Source organism: Macaca thibetana, chromosome 14 (assembly GCF_024542745.1).
Source record: "Macaca thibetana thibetana isolate TM-01 chromosome 14, ASM2454274v1, whole genome shotgun sequence".
Taxonomy (NCBI): Eukaryota; Metazoa; Chordata; class Mammalia; order Primates; family Cercopithecidae; genus Macaca; species Macaca thibetana.
Genome location: NC_065591.1, coordinates 42,314,497 through 42,331,957, shown reverse-complemented (window position 1 = coordinate 42,331,957; position 17,461 = coordinate 42,314,497).

The window sequence follows — 17,461 nt, the reverse complement described above, 5'->3', positions numbered from 1 at the left end:
CCCTACAAAGGACATGAACTCATCCTTTTTTATGGCTGCATAGTATTCCATGGTGTATATGTGCCACATTTTCTTAATCCAGTCTGTCACTGATGGACATTTGGGTTGGTTCGAAGTCTTTGCTATTGTGAGTAGTGCCGCAATAAACATACGTGTGCATGTGTCTTTATAGCAGCATGATTTATAATTCTTTGGGCATATACCCAATAATTATATGGCTGGGTCAAATGGTATTTCTAGTTCTAGATCCTTGAGGAATCACCACACCGTCTTCCACAATGGTTGAACTAGTTTACAGTCCCACCAACAGTGTAAAAGTGTTCCTATTTCTCCACATTCTCTCCAGGACTTTTTAATGATCGCCATTCTAACTGGCGTGAGATGGTATCTCATTGTGGTTTTGATTTGCATTTCTCTGATGGCCAGTGATGATGAGCATTTTTTCATGTGTCTGTTGGCTGTATGCATGTCTTCTTTTGAGAAATGTCTGTTCATATCCTTTGCCCACTTTTTGATGGGGTTGTTTGTTTTTTTCTTGTAAATTTGTTTGAGTTCTTTGTAGGTTCTGGATATTGACCCTTTCTCAGATGAGTAGACTGCAAACATTTTCTCTTGTTCTATAAGTTGCCTGTTCACTCTGATGGTAGTTTCTTTTGCTGTGCAGAAGCTCTTTAGTTTAATTGGATCCCATTTTTCAATTTTGGATTTTGTTGCCATTGTTTTTGGTGTTTTAGACATGAAGCCCTTGCCCATGCTTATGTCCTGAATGGTATTAACTAGGTTTTCTTCTAGGGTTTTTATGGTTTTAGGTCTAACCTTTAAGTCTCCAATCCATTTTGAATTAATTTTTGTGTAAGGAGCAAGGAAGGGATCCAGTTTCAGCTTTCTACTTATGGCTAGCCAGTTTTCCCAGCATTTATTAAATAGGGAATCCTTTCCCCATTGCTTGTTTTTATCAGGTTTGTCAAAGATCAGATGGTTGTAGATGTGTGGTATTATTTCTGAGGGCTCTGTTCTATTCCATTGATCTATATCTCTGTTTTAGTACCAGTACCATGCTGTTTTTGTTACTGTAGCCTTGTAGTATAGCTTGAAGTCAGGTAGTGTGATGCCTCCAGCTTTATTCTTTTGACTTAGGACTGTCTTAGCAATGCGGGCTCATTTTGGTTCCATATGAACTTTAAAGTAGTTTTTTCCAATTCTGTGAAGAAAGTCATTGGTAGCTTAATGGGGATGGCCTTGAATCTATAAATTACCTTGGGCAGTATGGCCATTTTCACGATATTGATTCTTCCTATCCATGAGCATGGAATGTTCTTCCATTTGTTTGTGTCCTCTTTTATTTCACTGAGCAGTGGTTTGTAATTCTCCTTGAAGAGGTCCTTCACATCCCTTGCAAGTTGGATTCCTAGGTATTTTATTCTCTTTGAAGCAATTGTGAATGGGAGTTCACTCATGATTTGGCTCTCTGTTATTGGTGTATAAGAATGCTAGTGATTTTTGCACATTGATTTTGTATCCTGAGGCTTTGCTGAAGTTGCTTATCAGACTAAGGAGATTTTGGGCTGAGATGATGGGGTTTTCTAAACCTACAATCATGTCATCCGCAAACAGGTACAATTGGACTTCCTCTTTTCCTAATTGAATACCGTTTATTTCTTTCTCCTGCCTGATTGCCCTGGCCAGAACTTCCAACACTATGTTGAATAGGAGTGATGAGAGAAGGCATCCCTGTCTTGTGCCAGTTTTCAAAGAGAATGCTTCCAGTTTTTGCCCATTCAGTATGATATTGGCTGTGGGTTTGTCACAAATAGCTCTTATTATTTTGAGATAAGTTCCATCAATACCGAATTTATTGAGAGTTTTTAGCATGAAGGGCTGTTGAATTTTGTCAAAGGCCTTTTCTGCATCTGTTGAGATAATCATGTGGTTTTTGTCTTTGGTTCTGTTTATGTGCTTGATTACATTTATTGATTTGCGTATGTTGAACCAGCCTTGATCCCGTCTGATTGGTGTACCTGATAGTGACCGGGAGAATGGAACTAAGTTGGAAAACACTCTGCAGGATATTATCCAGGAAACCTTCCCCAACCTAGCAAGGCAGGCCAACATTCAAATTCAGGAAATACAGAGAACACCACAAAGATACTCCTCGAGAAAAGCAACTCCAAGACACGTAATTGTCAGATTCACCAAAGTTGAAATGAAGGAAAAAATGTTAAGGGCAACCAGAGAGAAAGGTCGGGTTATCCACAAAGGAAGCCCATCATACTAACAGTGGATCTCTCGGCAGAAACTCCAGGAGCCAGAAGAGAGTGGGGGCCAATATTCAACATTCTTAAAGAAAAGAATTTTCAACCCAGAATTTCATATCCAGCCAAACTAAGTTTCATAAGTGAAGGAGAAATAAAATCCTTACAGACAAGCAAATGTTGAGAGATTTTCTCACCACCAGGCCTGCCCTACAAGAACTCCTGAAGGAAACACTAAACATGGACAGGAACAACCGGTACCAGCTACTGCAAAAACATGCCAAAATGTAAAGACCATTGATGCTAAGAAGAAACTCCATCAACTAATGAGCAAAATAATCAGCTAACATCATAATGACAGGATGAAGTTCACACATAACAGTATTAACCTTAAATGTAAATGGGCTAAATGCTCCAATTAAAAGACAGAGACTGGCAAATTGGATTAAGAGTCAAGACCCATCAGTGTGCTGTATTCAGGAGATCCATCTCACATGCAGAGACACACATAGGCTCAAAATAAAGGGATGGAGGAAGATCTACCAAGCAAATGGAAAACCAAAAAAGGCAGGCGTTGCAATCCTAGTCTCTGATAAAACAGATTTTCAACCAACAAAGATCAAAAGAGATAAAGAAGGCCATTACATAATGGTAAAGGGATTAATTTAATGCCCTGTAGATAAGCCTCTGGTTTCCAAATTCCTTGTTCTCTTTGACAAAGCATCTTCTCTTGTCAGGATGCTGAATAAATAATCTTTCTTAAAAATGTCTTAAGAACAAATGAAATTTCAGACAACTAATATAATTTCTCCAGTTATTCCTGTAGAAGATATTAGCAACTTCAAGTTGTGAAAAGAGACCAGTAAAATATAAAATCTGAAAATGTCAGTTGGGAAAACAGAATTTTGTAATTTCTAAGATTGATAGTACAGATGTGAACCTGAAAAACAAAATGTGGGGTTTTCCTTATACATATATATATATATATATATATATACACACACACACACAAAATATATATATATATACAAAAAAATATATACAAAAAATCTCATTTCTTGTGAACTTTGTGTTTGTAAGGATACAATATTATTGCCTAGGAGAGTGCTACTAATTGATTATGCTGTGAAAGTAATTGTTCATATTATTATGAAAACCAAGAGGTAGGGGAAGTTTTCCCCCTTACCTATGCCATGTGATAAAATAGATGGGATACTATAAGGAGTTAGACAATTTAAACCCCATTTTTCTCACTTACTAGCTGGTGAACTGAGCATATCAGTTACTTATTTGATTCACAGTTTTTTCACCAGAAAGATGTTAAAATAATGTATAATTCATAGAATTGCTGGAAATCTTAAAAAAGCATTGACAAAGTGCCAGTAGTCAATAAAATTGGGTCTCATTCCCCTAAAGAGTTCATGAAAAGTCACATTGGTCAACTGCTGATTCATCTGCAGATTCTCTGGGAAACGTACCAGTATTAAATGATTTCTGTGTGAATTTCTGTTTTCTTGGCTGGATCTCCTTTTATACAATGATTTAATCTCCTTGTTAAGTGTCATTAGCATAAGCTTTTATTTTAATTTAGTTTTACCTTCTGAATTATTTCCAGTGGATCTCATTTTCCTGTTTGGCCTAGATTTATAAAAATTGTAATGAACTAAGTGACTAGACATTTTTATGCATTAGGAAAAGCTTCATAAGTCTAATTTTACTTTACTTTAGCCCTCCCATGTCTCCCTTCAATTTGTATTTACAACTAATTGCACATAGTAAATAAGTACTTAGACTATTTTGAATTATGCCTGTGAAATCATATTCTTGTTTCATTCTCCTTTTTTAAAAATTATATTTTAATAGCTTCAGGGTTCTCAAAAGCTATAATGATTTAATTCTTATTTATATATTGTGCTTTATGCCTATTTACTACTCATGATCTATCTGTGTTGTTAAAATCTTGCAATTAAGACTTAGGAATTAATGTACTGTTGGATAAAAAATCTTCTGATGTGGGCCATTGAAAGACTAGATTATTTTCTACTAGTGAAAAGATAGAGTGGAGATATATACAGGTGCCCATTTACTTCTACCTTACCATACGGTTTGCTGGCTGGGTTGCAATCACTATCAAATTGAAGATAGTTTTGTAGCTTTGCAGCTGTTGGATGGGAAAGTTACATGTTGAACATGAGGGTAAAGAGCAGGGATTATAAAGAGGCTATTGTCATTGTCAGGGTAATTCATGTTAGGTGCTGCAATCTAAATCTCAGTGATGTGACACACACACCAACAAAATTATTGTTGATGCAGGGCCTAATGCACGTCAGTGAAGGGTCTCCTCCGTTTTGCAACACAAGAATACAGGCTCTCTCCAACCTGTAACTCAGTTATCTCAGAATATAGACTCCTAGATCAACCTGACAAGGAAAAAGCAATCTGAGGTTTCACAGGGGATGTTTCCAAGGGGCAGGACTTGGAGTAGCCTGCATCACCTCTGCCTGATTCATTCGTCAGCACCCAATGTCATTTTACCTAACTTAATTGCAAGGAAAGCTGGGACAGCACATAGACTGTTAGGTGAATGCTTACTGCTTATGCTGTGCCCATCACACAGGTGAGGATAGGCATTGGAAGACAAAACTGTCTCCATATCTCTGCACATCAAGTTTCTTCTTCCTGAAATACCTAGTCTTCTTGCTTTCCTAAGGAATTTCTACTTAGCTGTTTTGCTAATATTTGAAAACTACTTTTCCCCTGAAGCCTTCTCAGATATATTCAGACAGTTATAGCTGCTCCTTTTCCTATATTTTTTTCTGCTTTGTTTTATATTATGAGTATCATTAATAAAAGCTTCAGTTTATTGAGCATTTAGTCTATGGCAGTCTCTGCTCTAAAGCATTACATATATCCTCATTTAATGCATCCTTAATTTTACAAGGCATATATTACTATAACTATTTTATAAGTGAAGACATAGAGAATTAAAAAACTAAATTATTCATGCCACGATATAGAACTAGTAATTTGATGAGCATGAATTGGAGCCAAGGTCTGTGTAATTCCAAAATAAACACTCTGTCCTGCTTTCTGTCTGCCTCCACCATCTATCTTGAATGTGCTTTTTCACATATCAATTAATAAAATTAATTACAGTCAGGCACATGCTCTCTCCTGAGAGACAGTGCTGGGCTTAACCTTTAAATTCTAGAGATCAGCATGTTTGCGGGCTTTCAAAAATATATGTTAATAAATGGAGAAACACAATTTAAAGCACATGAAAACATGATTTGCTTCCTTCCTAATTTCAAAGATTGCAGTGTAGTCTGAATCAACCAGAAAGTACAAGTAATTATTTCATCTGGAGCCCAATAACACCCTTCTGACAAGAACTCAGGGTAGTTCAAAATTATGACTAAGTTTGCTTAGGCAGTCTAAAAAATGTCATTGTCTCTTCCACTTGTTTCCTTTTTGTTATTGCTACTTGTATTAGTGTCTTAGGGCTATTGCACAAAATAGCACAAAGTGGGAGCCTTAGAAAAACAAAAAATTATTGTCTGACAGTTCTGGAGGCTAGAAGTCCAAAATCAAGGTGTCAGCAGGGCTACACGCATCCCCTGCCTGCTCCCCCAGAAACCTGCAGAGAAGACTCCTTCTTTGCCTCTTCCTAGCTTCTGATGGTGGTTGTCAGTACTTACAGTTTCTTGGCTGACAGCTGCATCACTGGAATCTCTGGGTCTGTCATCACGTGGCATTATCCCTGCATATCCTGTCTTCACATGATATTTTCCTGTTTTTAAAAGGACACCAGTGATAATAGATTAGGGCCTCCTCCTCCCCATAATCTTAATTCAATTTGATTACATCTGCAAAGATCCTATTTCCAAATAAGGTTGCATTCACAGGTATGGGGAACCTCAACATATCTTATTCATTGACACAATTCAAACTGCAACACTACTTACACCAATTTCCCTGCTGAACCCCCTTTTTTCTGTCACTGTTTGTATGTTCATTTACATTCAGCGAATTTACCCTCGAGTTCTGAGAGTTTCATCAGTGATAACAGTTTGCCTCTTACCTTGCTTCCATTTGCTTTTCTTCCCCTTTCTGTTGCGTAACTCAAGTCCCTCTAGAAGCACAATACAGAATCTCTGTAAGTTTGTAGGACCCACAGATATTTTTGGTTGCCCACAGATAACACAATCTCCATTCACTCTCTGAGTGTGTGATCCCTGCATGAGAGTTCTTGGAACTACCAATCCAAGAATACATTTTTTCCATCACTCTTGCAATGTAGAGGTCTTTTTCAGTCATAGGCCACAGAATACATATGCTAATGACAGCTAAAGAAAACATTGTTGTCTTTTAGATATTCAATGATACGATCCAACTGAAGCTTTCTGTTTTATTTTTAAAAATTTGCGGCCTGGTGTGGTGGCTCACGCCGGTAATCCCAACACTTTGGGAGGCCGAGGTGGGCGGATCACGAGGTCAGGAGATCGAGACCATCCTGGTTAACACGGTGAAACCCCGTCTCTACTAAAAATACAAAAAAATAGCTGGGCGTGGTGGCAGGCGCCTGTAGTCCCAGCTACTCGGGAGGCTGAGGCAGGAGAATGGCGTGAACCAGGGAGGTGGAGGTTGCAGTGAGCCGAGATTGCGCCACTGCACTCCAGCCTGGGTGACAGAGCAAGACTCCATCTCAAAAAAAATAAAAATAAAAATAAAAATAAATAAAAAATAAAAAAATTGCACCAAAAAACTCATTATTAGATGAGACTGTAAGCCCACTTGAAGCAATAATCGGCAGCCCTAGAAATGTTACCTTACCAATATCCCCCAGTACAATGTGTAAGACGGTAGGTAGTACCATTTTTTAATGAATAAAAAAGCAGATGCTACTAATTACTTGCATTAAAAAAATCAGGTTCACCTTCAAAGTGGTTCATAAAAGCAAAAGTGCATCAGTAGGAAAAGCTACACATATTCAATATTCAGCATTACTAAGCTCTAATTTGCAGCTACTGAATTGTGCAGATATCACCCATTCCCTCTCCCAGCAGTACTTGGTTCTGCTTCCCCTCTGGACTCTTTGGTTTAAAAAAGTACTTGTATCAGCTATTAGAGAATAATTTCATATGCCAAAGAGCAAATAGGAGAATTCATTAAGCAGATTTTTTTGTCATTGTTTGGTTTCTGTGTGTTTAAAGACTGAAGGAAATAACAAGAAGGATCTTTAATAGATACCCTTGTAGAAGAATCAGCATTGCCAGTGTTCACTGGCCTTTCAAAATTGTACTTTCCCTGATGTTCCAGCTGCCATTTGGGAGGAGATGATATGCAACAAAGAGACCTATCTTCAGTGTTAAGTACATAATCTGGAAATTTATGTTACAGGTATGCATATTTGTATATGAAAAGTATTAACTGAGAAATTACTGAGCTCAGAGATATGATAGAGTTTAATATCTGCCTTCCTCAAAAAGTCAGAAAATAAAAAGTTTTAAATTACATGTATGTTCATTTCTCACATATGTCAGAACACTCAGCAGAATTTTTAATAAAATGTTTTAAAACATAATTATAAATTGTTACTTGTATTTCTATGGTTAGTGGAACCCACAGGGTACTGTATCTGATTAAAGGGAGGATATGTTAGGAGATTTTTTAAGAAGAATGACACACATCACATATCACCATATTTGCAAGAAAATATAACTTGATAGTAGAGCAAGTTAGCTGCTTTATATGATGAATTAAAGGTGCTAGCTCTTAGCAAAAAAAAGTATAAAATGCTGACTTCAGGAATAATGTAAGGAGCTCTGCTCTTTAACATTTCCTAATTAGTTATAAACTATGATGGAGGGAAGGGTGGAATGAAGTATCTACGGATTACATTGCTTTCTTCATGAATTGGCAGTAAAGCTACATTCAGAGTCTTAATAAAATTTTCCCAACTTTTCTTTCAAAAATTATAACAAATGTAACTATTTAAACTGCTTTTTGGGACTCTACTATTGGAAAATCATTTGAATGGTGAGATTTGAATGCAGAAAAAATTACTTAATGACGAATATCATTAATACTTTCTCTTTAGAGTGTGAGTGGAATAAGGATACTCAGGGAAACCAATGAGATATTATCATTTGGTATACTAGATGAAGTAACTTAGGCACTTATGCATTAATCTTGTATTCACTAAGCAATTATTAAGCATGTATGGCAGGCGAGTTGAAAGAAATTGTATATTTAAAAGGTTTTATTTAGAGATTTTGTTCTACTAGGGAAGTCTGGCATAACATACAATTTTAATATGACAAGGGTATAGAGTTTTATAGGAGGGGTGGTTGAAGTACCCCAAAAGTATTGCTTGGTTTTGCAACCTCTACAGGAAAATATACCCATGGAGACTCTTTTACAGATAAAACTATTTTAGAAAGTTTAAAAAAATTGTAGTTATTTTGAATAGAGTTAATATAGTACCCAACTTTACAACAGAAAATTCACAGAGGACTGTGCAAGGCTAAGAATCCAGGCTATGATTCATTCATATATTGATGTGTCTGCTCAAGGCTGGGCTGGACCCTGGAAAGAAGCAGGAGCGTAACAATCTGTAGGTGTGTCCTGAAAATATTTAAGGTATTAAATCCTGAACTCATAGATTTGGGGTTCCTTGAGAGTAGGAGATTTTTTTCTTCCTCCTACTTCTGCTCTTCTTTCTCATTCTCTTTTGTTTTTATAAGTTAATTTTGCCCAGCACGGTACCTGGAACAAAGTAGATACTCAACAAAGCTTTGTTAAACAATCCCATGTACACTTATAGCTGCTAGATGCATAGGAAAAAATTCCATACATTTCTGACTATAGGCTTTCTTTCGTTTTTGCATCTCTAGAGGTTTAATATGGTTTTTAGAATACAGTAAAAATGTTTCCAGTTTAATGAGCAAGTTAGTTACCTTTACTTTGTTGACATTGCCCCATTTTAATATATGCTGCAATCTGTTCTCCTTGTCAAGAATCCAAATTTGTTGCATTTGGTTAATAACTTACCAAAAACAAAACAAAAAAAACAAAAAACAAAACAAAAAAAACCTGTACTCAAACCTATTGCCCTGAGTTACTTTTGATTTTTGAAAGAAGCCAGTTGATAATTCTCACTTTAATAATTTATTTTTTATTTGCTCAACATATTTAATGCAATATAATTCTAAACTAGAATTGGTAGCATGTGTGCTTGGTATAATGTGTGTTTCTTTTATTAATTGTACCCAAAACTCACTTTCTCTTTTCCACAGGTTTCTTGCGTTTAATAATTTTTCAACATAATTTAATTCAATGTAATTGGTTCTTAAGTGTTTTTTGTTGTTGTTGTCGACATAGATTTATATTTTCCCTGCTTTATGAGAAATATTAATCTGTAGATTGCTTCTTTGAAAAGTGAAACCAAATCACCCAATTATTTGTAACAAGAAAATTAAATTTTTTAGTAAAGTACAGTCAATAAATAATTTCAATATATACCTTTTTCTAGCAGCACTTGGCTCATTTAGGAACTTATTGATTTTATGTTTGAGGACTATTTTAACAAAATTTTCTTGTATGAAGTTATGATAAAATATGAGTATGTATGTTTTAATTATAGAATTTTTAATGATGTGACTGTAGCATTTTCAACTTAAATATAGCTTGAAACAATACTAATTGACAAAAAAAATAGAGTGATGACCACATTTATTTTACTGCAGAGAAAATAGGGATTTTGCATTGTAGAGGTTTATACTTAACACCACAAAATTATGTGAATAGAACATTTTGAAAATAACATTGTGATTATCCTAAGAGCATTATACAGACCCTCAATTCTAGTTGACCTAATTTACTGGGACTTAATGTTCTTCATCCTGTCCTCATCCATTCTGGGCTTTCTTGTGCATGTGCTTTAATGCACTCTCTTTTCTCTATCTGTGATACTCTGCCCTATATCTCCCCATGTCTGTCAAAAACTCATCAAGCCTTAGTTCAAACATCAACTCCTTAATGAGGGTTCCATAATTACTCCCCAATGCTTTCTGGAAGTGATCTGTCCCATATAATTTTTTGATCTTATGCTGTCTTTTTATGTTTGTGTATCTACATGTCTGTCTTTGTTGGAACAAATACGAGCTCCTTGAGGATAGACTAGGTAATTGATGTATTTCTATCTTCTAAGTAACTGCTTCAGACAGAATGGAAAACAAGCCTGTATACCTACAGCCAGAAATGAAGGCACACAATTCAGCTAAACTCAGTTTCAATAAAATAACAAATTATGTCTCCCTTCTTCTACATTCCCCAGCCTCCATGCTATCTTTTGATGTTTTGCAAACAAGTTGTCTCATTAAGAGATAAAATACCTAGTGATAAAATCATTAAAGTGTGCTACCACATTCTGTCATATATAGTGTGTTATGGCTACTATATGCACAGAGATCACTAAGATGAATTACAGTTTTCTTTAAAGATAAAAATTCTACCCCACAGTACTTCAAGGCAAATAATGGAATGTTTGATATGAGCAAATGATATTCTACTGGGTTCTTGCGGCTGCTTCTCAGTGTATTTAATAACATCTCTCTCTCTCTCTCTCTCTCTCCTTCTCTCTCTCTCTATGGTTTCTGGTTACATGGATAAATTCTTTAGTTTTTCTGTTTGTGATTCTCAGTCCTCACACTTACTTCCTATGCCTGAAATATTTTCACCTTATCATCCTTTTAAGTCCCTCTGTGAGTTATACTACACCAAAGCTTCATAATGAAAGTGTGAAAAGTATTCACAGATACAGAAGATGTGGCATTTGTTCTAATCAATTTTTGGTTCATTTCCAACTTCATCATTTTAAGGTATTCTTTCAGCTAAAAATTTCTAAATGTCTTCAATGAACATCCTCCATACCTTCTCCCTGCTCTTGTTTTTATATTATAAAATCTGAACCTTTTTTCATTGAAGAGTCTCTAAAATGCTCTATGTAGATTTTATTCTGATCTTCTATTTCTTTTTTGAGCCTGTCTATTAATTATCTCTGGACAATACTTTGTACCTTGTTTTAAGTTTCAGAATTCCAGATACTCAAGGTTGGATAACTACTAACCCAGTACGTGAATTCCCAGTGTAATTTTCAGTGTTCTGAACCTATATTTTATATTTTCAGAAAAGTTGACCACAGAAGTATGTTTATATTGTATTAAACTATTTTTCTGGAACGTTTTCCCATTAAGCTTCTAACCTCTAAGCATCTAATCCCAGGCCAATTTGTATAATTCATTGATATGGTTCGACTGTGAACCCACCTAAATCTCATCTTGAATTGTACCTCCTATAATTTCCACGTCATGGGAGGGACCCGGTGGGAGATAACTGAATAATGGGAGTGAGTCTTTCTCATTCTGTTCTCGTGAGAGTGAGTAAGTCTCATGAGATCTGATGATTTTATAAAGAGGGGTTTCCCTGCACACACTCTTGCCTGCGACCATGTAAAATGTGACTTTGCTCCTCATTCGCTTTCCACGATGATTGTGAGCCACCTCCCCCACTGCTATTTGGAACTGTGAGTCAGTTAAACTTCTTTCCTTTATAAATTACCCAGTCTTGGGTATGTCTTTATTAGCAGGGTGAGAACAGTCTAATACAGTCAGGTTCACAAATTTACAAATAACCTTTTTATTTTCTTGAAGTTCAAAGTACCAACCTGGCGAAAATGGCCTGGATTTGGAAGCAAGGTATTGAATGTTGGAAGTCTGAATAAAGGAATAGTACACTGTATGTGCATCTGAATGTACTTTATGACCATCAGTAAAACACTTCTGACTGAAGCTTGGTCTTATGAAGATAAAAATTTTATGTGGACCATAGATTTTCTAAACATCAGTGAGTTCAATTCATTTTGAATTAGAACAACAGTTTAAATTAGGTAATATACAGCTCAAAATGACCCACTTTACTAGTCCAATTCAATAGATCTGGGCCCTAGTCCATTATAAACCAACCAAACAAAATAACACAAGATATAAATGAAATATTTGGAAGATCAAAATTCTGATTATAAATGACCAGATTCTGAGTTTTCTTCTCCACTCTTCTCAAGCTGCTGTAAAACAGAATTGATAAAACTACGTGTTTCAAATATTATTACAGTTTACATTATAAGGAGAAATTTGCCTATGTAAACAAAAAGATGGAGAAAAAAGAGACTCATGTAACTTCTTTTGTAAATAGAGGTATTGGGTTAGTAGCAGAACAACTGGGATTGTGAAAACAAAAAAAAAATATAAAAACTTTCAAAGAACTTTGCAATCAAATATAATAAATAAACATAGTATCAGAAAAATCTCATCAAAATTTATAACAATATTTTCCCAAAGGAAAATAAATCCATCCAAAAGAAAGAAATCCAAAAGCTGCTTATATTCCAGAAGATTTTTTTAAAGTCCCTGTTCTTTATAAAACTAGAGACAAGTAAAATTAAAATATTATAAACCAGGATCAAAATAAATTAGAAAACATATTTTTAAAAATAGCATAACAATTTTATTAGAAAAATTTAAGATTGCATTAGTAGCAGAAAAAAATAAACTTAGAAAAAATAAAGTTGGTGCTGTGAAGGAGAAACTTGGGAGAATTACCCAGGAAATATAAGAAGGGGACTAAAACATTGAAGTAATTTAAGAGAAGGATAAGGGTATGAAAGATAGTTAATAGAGATCCAAAATGTAATTATGAAAGGAACAGAGACAATACTGTCTCTGTAGATAGCCTACCATCTATATTGACTTGAATTACGGCCTTACTCTGTAAACCCATGGCATGGATTTAATGCATGGTGAGTGGACAACTCAGAAACAGAAAGTCAAATATTGCGTGTTCTCACTTATAAATAGAAGCTAAATAACGTGTACACATGGACATAGAATGTGGAATAGCAGACACTGGATATCAGAAGGATGGGAGGGGGTGAGGGATTAGAAATTACTTCATGGACATAATGGACATATAAAAGGGATGGTTACATTAAAATAGACTTCACCACTGTGCAATATATTCATGCAACAAAACTGAACTTACATCCCTTAAATTTATACAGTTAATAAAAACACACAGCAAAATTTCCCAGATAAGGAAATTCACTGAATGTCACAGATAAGGAAAGATTTCAGTTAGCATCGATGTAAACAGATTCTTAGGTCATAAAAAATAGTTTCACATATCAACCTCTGATCACTTTGCATTCTTTTTTCTCCACCTCTAGCAGTTCTCTCACATCATGTGTTGTTAAGTACTTAGCTGAATAGTCAAGAGAGGTCTTTTAGTAGACCTCTGGAACACTATTGCTTCTTGCAGCTGTGTCTCTGTAGTACTATGCTCTGCAAATGCTAGTTCCTTTGGCTTCTCAGACTCTGCTCTGTCTCTTCAACTGAATGGAGTCTGCTGGGATCTGCCTGGGTTCCCTTTTCTGGTGCTGCTTCCTAGAAACTTTTAAAATAAAGTAGATAGGAGCAATCCTCAGTCTTACTGCCTTTATTTTCCATTTCTCAGAGATCACTATCCTTCAATGCCTGATAGCCAATGTCTAGAAAGCCATGCATATATATTTTTCTAGTGTTTTAATTGTTTTGATTAGGAGGCTAAATCGAGTCCCTGCTTCTGTATCTTGGATGAAAGTGAAAGTCTCTATTGCATTTTGTTAGCTATGTTTCTTAGTCTATTTTTTTTTTTAATTTTCTGCTTTAAAAATGCTTTGGAATTGTGTTTATAACTCATTTTCGTCTTTACTGGCTTTTTCTTCTCCTTCTCAAACTTGTTAAAAACTCTAGAGATGTATAGTTATCCTACCTAGTCTTGATAGGATCACTACTTGAAATATCTATCTTGTATCTTATAATATAGTTCTGCAATCACTAAGACAAGACAAAATTGCTAATGTCCTGGCTTTGAAACTGTTTTCCTCAGCCACTGAGGAAATATTGCTAGCCTTAATCTCTGGTTTAAAACACCCATGTCAGCAGCTATTCTCAAGCAATATGCTTCATATGCAATCTATATTCCAATATTCCATCATACTACAAAAGTGGAGCTTTTTTTACAGGGGCACCAGAATCCAGAACATCCACATTTTCAGGTTTTGGGGCTTGGAGATGTATGTTTTGCATTTTTCATCACATTAAAATTGTATCTATTGAATATCGGAACTAAAAATACAGTTTAAAATGTGGCCACACAATAATAACAAGACATCTTATTCAGAAGCCTCTAGAATAAGCCTTTTTAAAAGTACCTTACATTGCTCATTTTTATACATTATCTTATTAATAGTTAATGGTGCATGTAACTATTTCCCTCCTAACAATGTGGGTTGTTTGAAGGTAAGGACCATGCCTTATTTGTTTCCATATTGCCTTCACTCTAATATACTTCAAATTTCCCATTCACTTAATAAACTATATTAGTGAGTCATAAATAGTTATTAGTACTCAAGGAAAATATCCACTTAACAGAAAAAGAAAATGTGGCTGTTATCAGAGTTAACCATATACATTTTATTAGAAAAAGAAAGTCATCTTTTCAATAACCCTTCTCATTTATTATGTTGGTTATTACAGTTTGAGTGATATGAGGTGAGACAGAATTATAGTTTACTTGCTTTGAATAAAAAACAGATATTTGTGATGTAGAAAAGAGAGAAACAGAAGTCAAACAAGAAAAAGAGGATACAGTTAAAGTGGCTATAGGTAATGCCTCTGAAGGGAGAAAAGGCTGATGGACTTTTCAAAATAATAATTCTGAAACAGAAAATCAAATAACCACCACTTATAAGTGGGAGCTAAACAACTGGGGGACACATGGACATAAAGATGAAAACAACAGACAGTGGGAGACTCCCAAAGTAGGGAGGAAGGGAAATGCAGTATTAGGGTTCTCTTAGAGGAACAGAATTAATAGGATAGATAGATAGATAGATAGATAGATAGATAGATAGATAGATAGAGTTTATTAAGTATTAACTTATATGATCACAGGGTCCCAAAATAGGCTGTCTACAAGCTGAGGAGCAAGAAGAGCCAGTCCGATTCCCCAAACTGAAGAACTTGGAATTGGTGTTTGAGGGCAGGAAGCATCCAGCACAGGAGAAAGATGAAGGCTGGGATGCTTGGCCCATATCTCCTTTTTACGTTTTTCTACCAGCTTTGTTTTCACTGGCAGCTGATTAGGTTGTGCCCACCAGATTAAGAGTGAGGGGGGCGGAGCAAGATGGCCGAATAGGAACAGCTCCAGTCTCCAACTCCCAGCGCGAGCGACACAGAAGACCGGTGATTTCTGCATTTTCAACTGAGGTACTGGGTTCATCTCACTAGGGAGTGCCGGACAATTGGTGCTGGTCAGCTGCTGCAGCCCAACCAGCGAGAGCTGAAGCAGGGCGAGGCATTGCCTCACCTGGGAAGCGCAAGGGGGAAGGGAATCCCTTTTCCTAGCCAGGGGAACTGAGACACACAACACCTGGAAAATCGGGTAACTCCCACCCCAATACTGCGCTTTAAGCAAACAGGCACACCAGGAGATCATATCCCACACCTGGTCGGGAGGGTCCCACACCCACGGAGCCTCCCTCATTGCTAGCACAGCAGTCTGTGATCTACGGGCAAGGCAGCAGCGAGGCTGGGGGAGGGGCGCCCGCCATTGCTGAGGCTTAAGTAGGTAAACAAAGCCTCTGGGAAGCTCGAACTGGGTGGAGCTCACAGCAGCTCAAGGAAACCTGCCTGTCTCTGTAGACTCCACCTCTGGGGACAGGGCACAATAAACAATAACAAACACAGCAGAAAACTCTGCAGACGCAAATGACTCTGTCTGACAGCTTTGAAGAAACCAGTGGATCTCCCAACACGGAGGCTGAGATCTGAGAAGGGACAGACTCCCTGCTCAAGTGGGTCCCTGACCCCAGAGTAGCCTAACTGGGAGATATCCCCCACTAGGGACAGTCTGACACCCCACACCTCACAGGGTGGAGTACACCCCTGAGAGGAAGCTTCCAAAGCAAGAATCAGACAGGTACACTCGCTGTTCAGAAATATTTTATCTTCTGCAGCCTCTGCTGCTGATACCCAGGCAAACAGGGTCTGGAGTGGACCTCAAGCAATCTCCAACAGACCTACAGCTGAGGGTCCTGACTGTTAGAAGGAAAACTATCAAACAGGAAGGACACCTACACCCAAACCCCATCAGTACATTGCCATCATCATCAAAGACCAGAGGCAGATAAAACCACAAAGATGGGGAAAAAGCAGGGCAGAAAAGCTGGAAATTCAAAAAATAAGAGCGCATCTCCCCCGGCAAAGGAGCGCAGCTCATCGTCAGCAACGGATCAAAGCTGGACGGAGAATGACTTTGACGAGATGAGAGAAGAAGGCTTCAGTCCATCAAATTTCTCAGAGCTAAAGGAGGAATTACGTACCCAGTGCAAAGAAACTAAAAATCTTGAAAAAAAAGTGGAAGAATTGATGGCTAGAGTAATTAATGCAGAGAAGGTCATAAACGAAATGAAAGAGATGAAAACCATGACATGAGAAATACGTGACAAATGCACAAGCTTCAGTAACCGACTCGATCAACTGGAAGAAAGAGTATCAGCGATTGAGGATCAAATGAATGAAATGAAGCGAGAAGAGAAACCAAAAGAAAAAAGAAGAAAAAGAAATGAACAAAGCCTGCAAGAAGTATGGGATTATGTAAAAAGACCAAATCTACGTCTGATTGGGGTGCCTGAAAGTGAGGGGGAAAATGGAACCAAGTTGGAAAACACTCTTCAGGATATCATCCAGGAGAACTTCCCCAACCTAGTAGGGAAGGCCAACATTCAAATCCAGGAAATACAGAGAACGCCACAAAGATACTCCTCAAGAAGAGCAACTCCAAGACACATAATTGCCAGATTCACCAAAGTTGAAATGAAGGAAAAAATCTTAAGGGCAGCCAGAGAGAAAGGTCGTGTTACCCACAAAGGGAAGCCCATCAGACTAACAGCAGATCTCTCGGCAGAAACTCTCCAAGCCAGAAGAGAGTGGGGGCCAATATTCAACATTCTTAAAGAAAAGAATTTTAAACCCAAAATTTCATATCCAGCCAAACTAAGTTTCATAAGTGAAGGAGAAATAAAATCCTTTACAGATAAGCAAATGCTT